Source organism: Anastrepha obliqua, chromosome 1 (genome assembly GCF_027943255.1).
Source record: "Anastrepha obliqua isolate idAnaObli1 chromosome 1, idAnaObli1_1.0, whole genome shotgun sequence".
Lineage (NCBI taxonomy): Eukaryota > Metazoa > Arthropoda > Insecta > Diptera > Tephritidae > Anastrepha > Anastrepha obliqua.
The window spans coordinates 41,904,296-41,920,743 of NC_072892.1; the positions used below are offsets into that span (position 1 = coordinate 41,904,296).

Sequence of the window (16,448 nt, forward strand, 5' to 3'; positions counted from 1 at the left end):
TTTTAGTCCTTTGCTTATTGAAAAATATCGTTAGCACTCTCAGCCATGCAGTTGGCCATGCATTTGTGCAATATATCGGAAAACTTTCGTAATTCTTAGAAACTGTTTTTATCGCGAAGAATAACCGGGTGGTAATTGCCATAGCAATGTCGAGTAATTAAAATTCAGTGTTAAAAATAGAATTATAACAAAAAATATTAATAATAAATATTAATTGAGGTTTATTTTTCTTTAATAAAATAAAATGAATAGAATTCATATTTAAGATGGTATATTTTGAGATTAAAAAAAAGCAAAATTCAGCATAAATTTATATTACAAGTTTTAATGATTTTAGTATAGTATCATTCGTCACCGAAAATTCGATAAACATCAATTCCCACTGCAATTAATTGCTTTCATTCAATTTTAGTTTTGTTATTATCTCTATTGCTATCCTGTTCTCAATCTTTATCTTTACCTTTATTATCTTTATCTTTATGTTTACGCTTATGTTGGCGGCCGCCGTAGCCGATTGAATTCGAATCTCCGTGCATCAAACAGCAAAATGATAGAAAAAGTGTTTTCTAATAGCAGTCGACCCTCGGCAGGCAATGGCAATCCAGCGAGCGTATGAAGCCATGAAAAAGCTCCTCATAAAAAATCATTTGCCGTTCGGAGTCGGCATAAAATTGAACTTCATTTGTTGAACAATATCGAAACGCACGCTACAAATACATAGTAGGAGGCGTTCGGCCAAACACTCAAAATTACACCCTTTATATCATGACTTATGTATATCTATCGCCCCTACCCGAAAGTTCTGGAGGGACATAGTCATTTTCATAATAAAACAAAATAATATTGCATATCTCAAAGCCTTGAATAAAATCTCATTAATAAATCATCATATTATAACTAAAAAAAATAACTCTTTCAATAAAATTAGTTATTCTGCTGCAGCCACGCGTCAAGTAAAAGCTAGTGTGAAATAAAAATTCGATGTAATTTTTCCCGATAAAAATAGGCAATACTATTTATTAAATCAAGTGAATAATTCTTACGGCTACAGTTGAATGCTTGAATGTTCAAGTCAAATAAAAAAAATCAAATCAGCTATTCTAACCTTAAATAAATTGAGCTTGACTGGCTACCTATTTTGACTTCACTCAAAAATTTACCACAATTTGAAAGCCTATGATAAACTAATTCTTAAAAAAAATACCGAAATCTGACCTTAATCATTTGGCACAGGTGGTAAACTTAATAGAAATTTGTTCCCATGTACGTAAGTAAATCACACACGTGTCATCGTAAGTAAAATATAATATAATATGAGCACCAAACTATTTTTAGTAAGCAAATTGTGATAGGTTAACCTTCCTTTTGCTCGACCTTGTGAAAACCGACACACGATACCATTTTTTATTATACGAATATTCATAAATACCAATATATGTATATAAATATTTTGCCACCGTCACAGAACCGACAGCAAATTTGATAGGTGTCATGGGATAATATCGAGAAAAATTCAATTTGGAAGTTAAACAAGTGCAAATGCGTTTTCAATTTTATTTGACATGAATATAAGGTGATTCAAAGGTGAGGCAGGTGCTTCACAGTAATTTTTGTGATAAGTTATTTTTTATTTGTTTTCAGACAATTTGTAATACAGGCTATGGCAAACTTATTCATGAAGCGATATGCAGTTGAGCAACGCGTAAAAATGATTCAAGGGATTTATGAAAATGTTCTTTCACGAGGAAGTAGAACTCGCGCATTGTGTGAATTTTTCGGTCAATAGAACCGGTTATCTGAGTCAGCATTTAGACATTTGAGATACTTAAAACTCAAATGGCATTCCAGAAAAAGAAATACACCCACAACGAGTCACTGTTTGGAATATATTTTGGGCTGAAGGAGCCGTCGGGCTCTTCGTACTTCTCTGAAAATGATTCCGGTAACGTAGAGTGAATGCAACAGCGACATCATAGCAAACCTTTTGTGACCTAAGTTATCCATGTAAATACTTGGACAATTTGTAGTAATAAGCTTAGTTCGAAATAAGTACCCAGTACGCGTTACCTCACGAAACAATGAGGTACTATGGCCACCGAAATCTTGCAATTTGACACCATTACACTGCTTTCTCTGGGGTTACGCCAATGACCTAATGCCATACACCGAAAAATGTAAAAATAAAAAAATAATTTCGAAAAATTTTGTTGTGTTTTATTTATAACAGAAAATCTGCTGTCTCTTTGAATCACCCTAAATAAATAAGCAAAATGTGGCTGGCAGTGTGATTGGGCGTGGCTTTCTGCTGTCAGTCAGAAAAATGTGCTCTGAAAATGTAAAAGTTTTGTTGCTAACAGTTAAAGCACAGCTACATACCTCGAAGAAAAGTGAGCAAGTTTCCCAAAAAAAAAAATTACGGCAGTGAATTCCGAAACATATTGAGTTGAAACTCTTTCACCTTTCTCAGTTGTTAAGCTTACGTATACGAGTACCTATAATTTATAAATATAACGTAGCATTAAATATAAATTTGGTCATGAACCTTTCCAACTATTGTTCGCTTATTTGCGTTTATTTCGTTATCTCGTGTGGTTTCCATCATAAAGATATTTCTGGAGATTAGCTTTACTCCAAAGATTCTAAATGATTTTCTGACTAATCTTCAACTCTATGCAGTAAAATAAGCGCTCATATGCGGGCTCGACTTAACGATTACTTTTATTTTATTGACGTTTTCTACGATTGGACTATCAGAACGTGCTCCGACGGCTATATTACCAGAACGAATTCATGGAAATACTGAATATTTTTGTATGGGATCTATTTTTATTTATTTATTTTGATTTAAAATATTTTTATGAGAAGCTTTTTCAAGGTTGAAATACACTTCAGAGGTTTGCCATTATCTCCGAAGGGTGATCGCTATTAAAAAAACTTTTCTATCGTTTTGGTGTCTCATGCACGAAGATTCGAACCTATGTACTTCCGCATTGTAATCGTAAATAAATAAATATATCGAGGATTGTAATGGTACAAAGAATGTATTAAATTTCTTTACCTCCATTGTGAAGCGCCGGAACAACTGCAGTCAGGCTTGGGATATGGTCTAACGACTTTTGTCGATTCTACGCGACCAACTATCTCCAGAACATCATTACACCTGCTTCTTGAATAGCATGTCTCATCGAAGGAAGCAGTAAGCGAGCACAAATGCTCAGTCCAACCTAGATCCATCTTTGGTTTATTGAAGAGTAAAGATCACAAAAGATCGTAAGCTCAGAGTACAAGCCTTCATTCATTCACTGATTCAATGATGAATTAATTAAACCTTTTATTACTGCAAGGATCGGTGTGGTTTGCGGTTGCTCGCTTGCCAGGGTGCTTTACCCTTTGCTACTAGAAGTTAAATTTTTCTAACATTTCTAACCGAATTGCATTCATGTTCAACTCCATTCGACTACGATGAACGTCAATTACTACAAATTCCGATATGTATTTTCGCAATTTATATGCATATGGTAATATTGTATGTATGTATGTGCATTGTATTAATGCAATTGCCTATATATACGAAAAATAATTTATGTGCATATGTTTTTTTTTCGTTTGAGGAATTCGTGATGTGCATACATACAATACTTATATATGATTTATTGCACGACAAAATGATTAGCATTATCAATGAATATAAAATTACTTATGGCCATTGTCATGCACAATTTAGATGACACAACACCACACAGATGGGTGGGAAATCAGAAACTATTCACTCTACGCATTGTGTGAATTGGAAATTTTCTTTTAGAGTCTCTTTAATGACTTTAAATAGTACCAATTTTGTTTTTGAATATTTTTTTTGTTTTTAAAAATTTCTTCAAAGCATTTCTTCCAAAGCACATTGAACAGATAGCATGATTTTGAATTATTAAGGGTTTACTTGTGGCATTCGAGTTTTGACACTTTATTAAGTATTGATTACTTTATCGGGTTTCTTCACTTTCACACCTTCGTTCGATCAACTTAAGACTGATTACTTTGCGTGCATACACCTCTGATTATATTCATGTGCTTAACAATTACCGTAATTTCTCGTATCTTCCGGCAACTTCTGTAAGGTATGGTGCACTAGACAGTGCTCGGGCGTCAGCCCTTGGTCGGAAAAACGATAACGTAGAACCGGCTGTCATGGGAATGCTAGCAACTTGTCATCTGGTGTCAAGGCGAATTCATGTTTTTGTTTTATTATCTCATTTGCTCGGTATTTGTTCTCGATTCGTTTCGCGAACTTTTGTGTTTTTCTACAGTATTAAGGATTAAGGATATTATATTGAATATATTCGTTACTAAATATATTAATTAATATATATTATTTTATTAAACTTCATGTTCGTTCATTTTTGCTTTCTTACTTTTCAACCAGCTGTACATAAGAAAGTAAATACTTAGAGGGCGCATCACTCTCTATGAAAAATGTGTTTCTTTTTCTCATCGGAACTACAAAATTTATTATTATATATTTCATGACTTTCGGCCGATTAAATTTGATTTGATTAAAATTGATTTACGTGAATTTAATTGACTCGAAAATATTTTGGAAAAATCTTAGCTCTTAAATGCGCGTTGTGGCTGAACTGAAAAGTCACTTTTACAACCACTTAGTTTAATTTTCTATAATCTAAATAGATTATATGATTGAAACATTAGTGCATGTATTTTTGACAAAACGTATATTGTTTTCTGTTGTTGTTTTCGCAAAGAGAAATCACACGCACAATAAAATGTGAGAATATATTAACCGCAAATTATGCAGGAGGTAATAACTGTGCAAGTAGGTTCGTAAAAAATATTGATTTTATTGCAAACCACTTACAATTTAATAACTCACTGATCATATCAAAGATAAACTAAAATTTCTAGGTATTTAATTACTATTTTTCTCTCTCTTACCATTTTTACCATTTTTCGTCTAAATAATTCTCCAAAAATGGTCAAATGACTTTTTATTATTCTTAGTGCATTAAGTCAGTTGCTCCACTATTTCCGTTATCGAAATTTGGTGCCAGAGTCCCATCCCCATTTGGATTACAATTGTTGTTAATTAAACGCTTTGAATCACCGTCGAGGTTGATTTGTGCACTGATTTGGATTTCTCCCGTGCTGCCGTACCCTCAGATGCCTCTACTGCGTTCACCGTAATCAACGGCTGGCTACAAATTGCCTATGCAGTAGTTCATGATTTTGCCAACTGGCACTATCAGCTTCAAAATAGGCTGAAAATCGACTCTGAGGCATGCCACCACCTGAAGAAGGTCATCAAGCATAAGTTTGGTTTGGATGACATCAGCGTAAGAGATGAGGATGGTTTTACACCTAGCAGCCCGCCGAACAAGAAAGTTTTGGTGTTGATCGTGGAAGCTATGCCAAGGGTCGATAAACTGGCAAGTTCGATATCGGAATGGATGTTGCCACTTCTGAATTCCCCAAGGACGGCTTGTACAATTTGTGCTTCAAGAACCTCAACAGCGACAAGTCACAATGACTTTAGCCCGAAAATCTCACCAATTTGTATCAGGAATTCATTAAGGAATTCTCATAGTTTTCCTTGGGAATCCATTCGATCAGGTTCACTGGGAAGAATGGACCACCATTACTGCCAATACTCAATTCCGAATTGTCGGTCATGATTTGATCCTAACTAACCCTAAATGCATTCATACTGCTGTCAAAAAGAAAGCTTGCAACTGTTTGTTTTGAATGTCAACCAAATTAGAACCATCACGGAATCAAGGCTGGGGCACCATAGTGTCGCATTGTTCCGCTGAGACCGACGATACTTTCATTACCGATCTGGTTATTGGTTTGTTGACTGCACATATTAAGATTGGCGTTCCGTGCCGTTCGGAACATTTGATGTTGGGTGCCAAAGCAAAGTTTGCTGGTAAACCATTCCAAAAATCACGGTATATAAAGAACGTGTAGCGAGCAATGAATAATGATTCCAACACTAAATTTTATAATTTCGCCAAGAAAAAGCAAGATGGTGAGGTACTCTGATGTAACAGTTTTCTATGTATATGTATGTAATCATATATAAATATTTAATATTTTTATAATTATATTAGAATGCTCCCATACATCGTGCGCACACATTTCCAAATTACTATATGAAAAATATATGTCTCCCTTGAAATGCAGCTTTGGCATTGATCAGTTGAAGGTTGTAAGCAAATAACTGCATAGGAGTTTTTTTGTTTTCAAATAATAATTTTAAATGATTTCTGATTCATTCTTTAAAAACTATTGTTAGCAATAAAAATATAATTCGTAGCGGCGCCATCAACTTTCAATAATCTCAATTTTGGAATGCGTCCAAAGATAGCAAAGAGGATGATTTGCTAAAATTCAATAAGCTGCAGAAAGTCATTCAAAATTATTTATTGCAAGCTCTCAACACATTTTTGTGGCATTATAAGCTTCATTGCAGTTTCTATTACTCGGTTACCGACATATACTGGCTCACCAACAGGAAACGGATGTTTTTGAAATTTATAGCATTTGACCGTTGGGTGGATAAAGAGGTGGTGAAGGTGTTGTAAGTCTTGCTACAGTATAGCAGCTAGCTCTCCAAAATGTTGCCAACCGTATAGTTAATAGATGTGTATAGTAGTAGATATGTTTGTATTGAGGAAAATGAGCTGACCCAATTATGCAGGTCAGAGTCTTCAACGCCGCATACAAGCAACTAAGTCTCCCAAATACGACCAGTAGCCGGGAATGGAAAGAATCTTATCCCGTGCCAATATCTTTTTTTTTCTTTTTGACTTCTAGCTTTTTTAAATAAATGTACATAAGTATTTATAAAAGGTGGTGCCTAATTAATCACCCTATCGGAAAATGTTTTATTTTTTCAAATGGCATCGAACGTCAATGCTATTCGCCACTTGCAAACTAGACTGTTGCAGTATACAAATAGACAAGCAATTGAGCGCGTAAAGGCCAAAAAGGTCTAAATATTGCAAAAAAGTTGTTAAAAAACAAAATTGATTACCAATTTTGCACCACCTTTTACATTCATTTTCTCAAATTTCCTTATTTGAATTAATGTAAAAAACATTCAGATTTTTTTGTTTATATTTATTATGAAATGACACACAAACAAAAAATATTTTTGTTAGGCATAGCAGCAGAAAATGCCATAATCTACTTAATAGTCGGTCATATGAAGAGAGTATTTTGAGTATTTGGGTATGATATCTTCTTTTTGTATTATGGCTGAATGTATGCGAGTGAAACGTATACCCAATCATGCGTCAATCTCATGATATTTTTTTACCAGCATTACCATATCAATATTTTTCAATATTACTTCACGACCAGCAGCTCAATAACCGACTTTGAATTACATACCTCACCGAAATTTGGCTGACTTTAGCGAAGTACTACTACAATTGAAACGTAAATAGAAAATCATCGCAAAAACAGCACTCGTACGAATGTTCTGATAACCATTGAAAAAGTCAAACTCTATGAGGATAGTCTCAGATAAAATATATTCACACCAATGTTTCCACATCTCAAAACTTACACAGCAGCTCTCGTAATAATAACGAGAGCACTTTGCCATTTGAATGCAAATGCTGCTTGAAGAATATGAAAATGCAGGAATATTAATGAAGCTCATTTTCATTGGAGTGGTGAGCTCTACAAGCATAATTGTATCATTTCAAGTCGCATTAAATTATGAAGTGTTTTTTAGTTATAAAATATTTTTTTTTCCACTGAAATGACATATTAGTTATGTTAATTTATTTTCTCTATTAATCCCATCGATAAGCCTGTATGGGTGTAAGTTTTTTAGCATCTGAGTATTTACGTTTGCAACTTTGTAGTTGCCAATGATATTCATGTGCCCATATTAAAGTCTTTTATTTTGAAAACCACTTGAATGTCATATGCAATGTACTACTATAATCTGTACTAACTGCGGCATACATATAGTATAAATACGCTGGGTATAAGGGGTCCAGTTCCGCTCGACTTTTACTAAAAAAAAATTTGGATGCAAAATATTAAATTTTTTAATGACCAAGGCATCCATTTCATACTACAAAGGTTTAACAGAATATGAATGAAATAACAAGCACACATTTTTTCATGAGTTGGTGTAGTACATATTCCAATCAATAATTTTTTTTGTGTATGCAATTATAAAGAAGAGGAGTAAATAAAAAATGCGCACACGTGCCACATATAACGAAAACTTTTTCCATGAGTTGGAAACATTTTGGATATGTAGTGGTGTTTGATATACAGGGAATCATTAACTTTATTTACTATTTTATATTTATTTATTTATACTGCCTGTTCAAATAGAGCAGACGGCAAAGGAATGTAATTTGCTACTCATTCAACCCCACGAAAAATTAACTTTGACGGTAATTATTTTGGACAGGAACTTTACCTATTGTTACCTATACTATTAAATGATTGAAAGTGGTAATTTTAAATTATTCTTGACTCCCACTGTCTGTCTTTTAATAAAATTAACACATAGCAGATGCTTAATTCGTGGTAATTTTTTTCAAGACTTAAATACAATAATATCATTAACGGTTAAAACTGCGCACTGCGGGCTTGAAAAATTTATTGGTAATAAATATTTTTTAGTACATATGATGAACGTCAAAACACATATCTTATACCAGGTGGCGCAAAATGAATCCTTAATTGGCGCGCACACCCTTTTTGGGTGTTTGGCCGAGCTCCTCCTTGGCGTGCGTATTGATGTTGTTCCACAAATGGAGGGACCTACAGTTTCAAGCCGACTCCGAACGGCGAACGTTTCTTTATGAGGAGCTTTTTCATGGCAGAAATACACTCGGAGGTGTGTCAAAATGTTTCTTCATTTTGGTGTTTCACCGAGATTCGAACCTACGTTCTCTCTGAATTCCGAATGGTAGTCACGCAAAATAAAATAAATTGTTTTGATTAATGCAAATCTTTATTTTAACCTTTGCGGACCCCATTGCTTGTCTGTTTGTAGACTACAGTTGTCTAGTTTAAAAGTGTGAAATACTATTGAAGTACAGGGCGATTTCCAAAAATATATATATAAATCTTCCGATAAAATGATTAATTATGTGCCACCTATTCTACAAATATTTAATAAAATAACGAATCAAACTTTTCCAACGAGTTCATAAATTCTTCCGGTTTCTCGTTTCACAGATTTAAAAACGCACTTAAACTCTCGATACGCTGCTGCTTCTGAAGTTATGATGTAAGAGAGCATGGCTACTAGCCTAATTTTTTTTTTTTTTTAATATTATATGTTGGTATACTCCTCATATGAACGTATGTGAGGTTTTATTTTAATCTGTCAATTCATTCTTTGTTTACAAGACATTTAGTATCGACATGTTTCAGTATTTTCTACATTGAAATAAATCAAGTACTGTGCAATGATTGAATTTTTATTTTTCGAAGATTTAAAGCAAAGGAAATTTATAAAGGAATGTTGAAATTATATAAAAATTTTTCGCCATCTAAATCAAAACAAGAGGCTAAAGCATGGCGTGAACTTGGTTCTTCGACTCCGAAACGAGTTGGTGTCCAAAAATCGGCCAAGAAGATGTTAGCACCAGTTTTTTGGGATGCAAAAGGAATTTTGTTTGTGGGTTACTTGCAAACTGGTAAGGGAATAAATTCTGAATATTATTGTAATCTTTTAGACCAGCTGAAAGAAAAATTTCGTGAAAAAAGCCATGAAAAAAGTCATTTTGATAATGGCTAAAATCCATGAATAAAAGTTCGAATTGTTGAAGTATTCACCGTATTCACCAAATTTGGCACTTTGCAACTTTCATCTGTTTCCAGACCTAAAAAATGCTTGCGTGGAAAGCGTTTTTCATCAACTGATGAGATCATAACAGCTGTGGAGGCGTATTTTGCAGCCCTTCCAGATTCTCACCTGAAGAAATGGAGATCATAATTTGGATAGAATGCATCGTTGGAACAAGTGTATTGATATTCAAGAAGACTGTTCTGAATAGTAAAGTGTATTTCAAAGCATAAAATTGTGTTTTTCTTGTCGAACTGCAAATCTTATTAAACAAGCTAGTAGTTTTTCCAAGCTCCTCCTCAAATTTGTGGTATGCGTCTTGCGTCTTTGTTCCAAAAATGGTATTAGATATTACACAGATCACGCGAAATAGGTTCTTATCATGCGAACGTCACTAATACTCGGAAGTAAAAAGTGTTTTGGTGTTATATTAAAATTCTCTTTTTCAAGTTCAGCCCAGACAGAAATGTTTTTTACTTAACAATGGATTTTGTGGACCAAGTTTAAATGTTGAAATTTATTTATTATTCTGAACTCGAACAACCCACATAGAACAAGCAACAATTTATTATTTACATACATACAAAGTCTGTTTCAGTAGAGGAAAGCAACAAATGAAAGATTTGTAACTCGATATTGATGCTACCAAATAAATAATGAAATGAAATCACCTGCTGGGCAAAAGTTCAGTGACAAGACCATCAAAGTCACGGTGCATCTGTGATTTATGTACATACATATATACATGTAAATCTGTACTATGGTGAGCCATGACGTTATGTAACATTAATATGTTTCAAATTGCAGAGGATAAATCACAGAGCACAAAAACTGCAACGACAGTGATTATTTGTAACAGAAATTACGTTTTAGTGTATATGGTATGCAGCTGGGTGTATACGTATGTATGTATGAGTGTGCCAAATTCACATAAAAAAAGCACACTGCGCAAAAGAAATTCCTTTGTCTAACGACCTGATTTCATTATATTTCAGCATGTACATAAGTACAAAGCAATTTATTCTGTCTTGCAAAGTATAATCCAAGCTAAATACATACATACATACATATGCATAATATATCTGTAATTTTCAGAAGGATGTAAACAAAAGGATAAATGTCTGGCATTGAAGATCAGCCGCAGCCATCATCAGCATCTATTGTTATAGGTGGAGTGAATGTTATTCTGAGTATGTACAGGCGCTGTGCTGCTGCTTACAACATCGCCTGTTCTTTCTGTGCAAACCTCATCTCAGTACGAACTCTTAACAAATTGATTGGCTAGTAAATTTTTGATATGCCTACTCGACATTCGCTTGTCAAGACAATGATTTGCTAATTTCACAATTCAAGGAATTTTCAAAGCTACGACAAATTTCAACGGCACTCACACACTCATTATGAGCTAGAAAAGCGCATTTGCATGGTGTGCTATTAGGCGTCTAAAATACAAGTATTATGCTACAATTTTCAGCCACATTAATGGCGAAAATGTCTTTTCTTTCGACACAAATCAATAGAAGGACAGAAGTAGCATAAGGCAATAGGAAATGGGGAGAGCTCAGTTATGAAATAAGTAAGCCGTCAGTCGTCGGTATGAGTATTATTTTCACTTAATTTGCACGACGAGCACGTTTCATAGCACTCGAACGCGACCGAAATTTGGTAACTCAGCAAAGTTGCTAAGCAGCTTTCATTTTAAGCCAAATAGCTACAATTCGCATTTGCTGACAGGTTCTTATTATACGAGTATACTCGCTCCAAATGTCACAATCACTAACTCAGTGTCCGGAATATTCTATAGTTCAATGAGATTTGAATGCGAACGAATTGTGTTATTTTGTTGAGTTTGATTTTCAGAAGGCTTATTAGTGCGTGATTTGCATTCTTACTCTGCTAAGACAACAATGACTGCGGGATGCCAGTTAAATGAAATGAAATTGCATCGAAATCTCATTTCCATGAAGTGAAAAATTGCAAACCGAAAATGACTAGAGTCGCGGTATTTTGGTATTTGAATAGTTTTTAAGAAAATATGGGTAAATTTCTAATCTTATTAATATTATTATAGGGTAGTCTGGAGTTGGAAGAAATGGCATGCGGTTGCTAGTCACGAAAATGAGAATATAGAGGATTGCATATAACGCAGTGGTGGGTATCCTCACCCCTGTTTTTTTTTCTTTTTACACGTGTACGAGCGCACTGATGAGGCAACGATATTATTTGGCAATGAATTAAATTACACCATGATATAAAAGTGATTTTTTCTTATACTGGAGAAATTTCGCATGCATCTGAAATTATTCATTTTATTTAGTAGTGCTGCATACTCCGTTTCTAATTTTCTCTTTAATTTAATTTTTTAAAGAACTTTAAAATTTGAAAGTGGAAACGTAGACGGAAGTGCACATTGCGTATACTTTATGCCATATCAGGAAAGTTCAAATACTTTTTTACGTTTTTGCAAAATAGTGAGAAGAACGTAGTTAAGGTAAATAACACTACATATACAGGGTGCAGGCAACTTGAAGGTAAAACTAATTAATTTTTTAGTGAAATTTTGTGAAACTTCAATCTGAATCAAATGTTACTAATTCATATTGGCCATCACGATATTAGTTCCAGCCTTCAGAGAAGAAATAGTGATATGAGGATGCTAATTGGTTTGATGCTCAACTACGCCCCATACGTATTAATCCAGAGTATTAATGTCTGTGGAGTTAGTTAGTTAGCCGTAAATTTGGTATTTTCAACCAACCAAGTTTGTATCGCCATCGCTTTGTGTTAAGAAGCAGAGTCTTGCTGAAAGATGTAGGGGCTGTCACCGCGTACACTATCAATCCCGGGGTTCACTACTGCGTCTAGAACCACAATGTATGCAGCAAAATTCAATCGAAATCCTTTAGTAAAGAAGTGTGGTGGCTTGACATGCGCTTTGTTGCACACAACACCTACAACCATAACAATGGCACGAAACCTCGTGCGTTTGACATCAAGAACCTCTGCAGATTTGGAACATAGTCTCATACCAATCTGTCATTTCTTTACTAGGTCTTTTGGTGGTGGTGAAAATTGCTTTCGGCAGAATAGATCAATAACATCTCAGGCGCTTCAGAATATTTAATTCCTTCGTTTTGATCGGATAGCTCGCAGTTCTCGTAATTATTCCGACACAAACTGTCTGCGGCGTATAACGTAAGACTTATACCGGAGATTTTCACGGACAACTCGACGTATAAGACTCTCAGAAACATTAAACTACTACGCAAGGACCCTCATTGAGTTTGAAGGCTCCTCGTCAATGATCACTTGTTGAATAAATTCTGCTGATTGGATGGTGTCAGAATGTTCATCGTGGTTTTGCGTTCTGCACCATATTCTGCATTGCCACTTGATGCTTTCAACTCACGGCGAACAATCTGAATGATTGAACGGGTAGACTTAAGAAAATTAGAGATTGCACATAAAAATAGCGACGATAACTTCATTGTTACATGAGTAAAGTTGTTTGTGGTAAAAGTTTTAGTAATGGCTACAGGAAGTTATAGCCACATATATGTACGTCCTCAACTACGGTATGCACTCTGTATATACCTTCAAAAACATTCAAAGTAATTAATTCGGATATTTCAAGGCTATTTCAAGACAAGTCTTTCAAAGGGCTGTATTGTACTATATTTGTTCTGGCCAAAAGAAATGAAATATTTTTTAATAACTAGTTGAATGTTTGAAAATTGAGTGCTATGAAAATAAAGTCTTTTAAGGAATTAAACTGACATATATGCTGCATACTCACATAAAAGGCAATTTGTAGATCTGCGACAATGCGTAATTTACTTATCTTGGTAGCGAGCTAAAAGCTTTTGATGGTACGGATGAAGATGTTAAATCTCGCATTGGTAAAGCTGCCTTTGGTATGCTGTCTTCTGGGTGGTGCAATGACAACATCAGCGTTCACATAAAAATTTGAATTTTCAAATCCAACGTAGTATCGGTTTTTTGTTTTGCTTGCTGTATATTGAATGTGACCAAATCCGTCACTACGAGCCTACTAATGGCATTGGAGTAAAACCCTCTCAAGAGTTTTGGTCGCAACCCTGGTATACCAAGGCGAATTTGGAGGCGGACAGTTGAAAGAGATGTTGGAAGCATTAGAAAGAGCTGGAATTAATTGAAGTATATTTCCAAAAGTCGCAAAAGATGACGGGCAGGCGTGTCCTATGTCCCACGAGGGACTAAGGACTTGAAGAAGAAGAAGAATAGATAGATAGGATAGATTATAGAATAGTTACTGCGCATATAATATTGACAAACTAAAATAAATACTAAAGTGAATAATAAATGAATTGAAATTATTATATTCACTTTAATTTTTTATTTATTTCAATCTCTGTCGGCAATATTTATACGTAAACCCAAACGTTTCTTTCTCAATTTAAACTTTTATTGAACTTTTGACAAATATATGTATTTTTATTTAGCTGTCTACGTATTTTTGAAATTCAATCATTATTTGTTTGCTTTTTTTCTTCTTATTTGTGTTAAAAAAATCTAGCAAATCCCAAATGATTCTGAACTCAACTTTCGATGTTTAGTTGGTTACTGTAGCGAAATTGTAACGGCCAAGATTTGTGTGCCAAGTCCACCACAACATGAACTGAGAGATACCCAATTCCTAAGAACAGCATAGAGTGTCTTAAATATAGGATTTATGGCGGTGATATTTTCTGCACTTTGGCTGGTGAAATGCTGGTATTCGGTGAATCTGTGAATAATCAAGTGAATTACCATTAATAAGCATTGGGAAGTTTTACTTCACAATTTCTTTTGTTTGAAGAAAAGTGCGGCTACTGGTCATCGAGGGCTTCTGATGATTTATGCTGAGCATGGCCGAACTAAGCACGGGTTGTGGGACCAATGTAAAAGTGATGATTTTGGTGTGAAAGATAAGGAAACTTTTGAACAACCGAAATAGTTTGAAGGCTCAGAAGTGGAGGCGTTATTCAGTGAAGACATATGTCAGTCCCAAGAGGAATTTTCGGATCCAACGGTAGTTATAGAGCTAGCCATTTTAAAACAACTTAAATTACAAAGAATTAATTAAAGCATGGAATCACGCACCGTCCGATGTTGACAGACATTTTTTAACAAGAGTCAAGAAAAGATTGGGACAGAAAATAAAAAATGTATACACCCAAAAGAAAAAAGTACTGCGATAAGCCCAGTCAATCGGTTTCATCGAAGTTTACATTAAATCCAAATATATATCCACAGCCAAATATACACCTTTAGTGTGATTCATATTTGTTCGGATCAGAGTAGTGTTATCAATTATGTGAATGTTGAAGTTATAACTAAGCCAAGAAGATATGAAAATATTTCCAAGATAAAATAATAAAAAAATGTGGCAAGAGAACATCGGGACTAAACCCAATCGAGTAACATCCGGCTGGTAGACTTCTAAGTCATTTCAACGAGTGCTGCGGAAAACCCTACGGGGCTGCAAAGTTATTCTGTCAAGATATTTAAGTTCCATAAAAAGCCACATCCCTCATTAGTTAGGGGGTCTTAGCCGGATACATTGCGATAGCAGTCTATGTCATAGTTAAACTCAGCATAACTCGAGCACTTCGTACAATTGTTGAAAGGAGCATGCTGAATCCTTTCTTTATCTGCAAGTACAAGTAAGTTGTGCTGCTTGGCTAAGGTTTGGGCATTTCAGCTAAGCCTGGGGAACTTTCAGGATGCGGAGTTTCCTCTCCATCATGGATTGTCTATTCCTACTTTCCTTCCCATCTCTAGTTGCATCTTATTTGTATCAGGATAAGCAGTTTCTACATTAACTGCCTAAGTGTGTCTTCTTTTTTTGGCAGCCTTTTAACTTAACTCAACCCAGCCAAAACCAAATTTGTGAGAAGCTTTGGCTCCAACGCTTTAAAAATGGCGATTTTGCTACCAGGAATACATAACATGAAGGGTAGCCAGTAATGTTTGGCATGTTAAGTTGAAGCTGAGCTACATCAAACTAACAAAACGATCTCTAAGTAAGATTATCAAACCAAGCATTACAGCTGAAATGGCTTTAATATGCCAGAAAATATATAAAAAAGATGTTTACGTACCACAATTTTCGACCGCATTGTGCAAAATTCATGAGTGAAACTTTGGAGGTGCTTCGATGTGATATCTTACGAGAGTTGGTTTTTGCATTTTACGTCAAATAAGGAAAATACAGTAAAATAATAACAAAAAATTGGAACTAGTTGAGCCAATGTTTCCCAATAGCTGAGTGTATATTGTACTTCGATACCAAAAGTCGAAGTAAGTTGACCAATGGCCTCCTGCCTCTACCAAACATTGCTCCTTGAGAGTATAACTTTTTCCGGTCGTCGACTCGTTGGCTGGCTTTGCTGTACTGCACTTCACACAAATATAGCAAAAAAAATACTTTATTGTTGGATAGCTTCAAAATGCAAGGAATTTCTTCAGTGCGAAGTCCACATGCTACCTGAATAATAAGGAAAATCATAGCTTACGTTGGGTAAAACTCTGAATTGTTCAGATTTTATTCAATAAATGTTTGAAAAAACAAAACGCAGATTTTTAA

General features: G+C 34.8%; 1 pseudogene; it reads left to right on the forward strand.

The window, feature by feature from the left end:
- Positions 1–5,196: 5,196 nt before the first annotated feature.
- LOC129249147 (enolase-like) lies at positions 5,197–5,822 on the forward strand (annotated as a pseudogene).
- Positions 5,823–16,448: the final 10,626 nt, after the last annotated feature.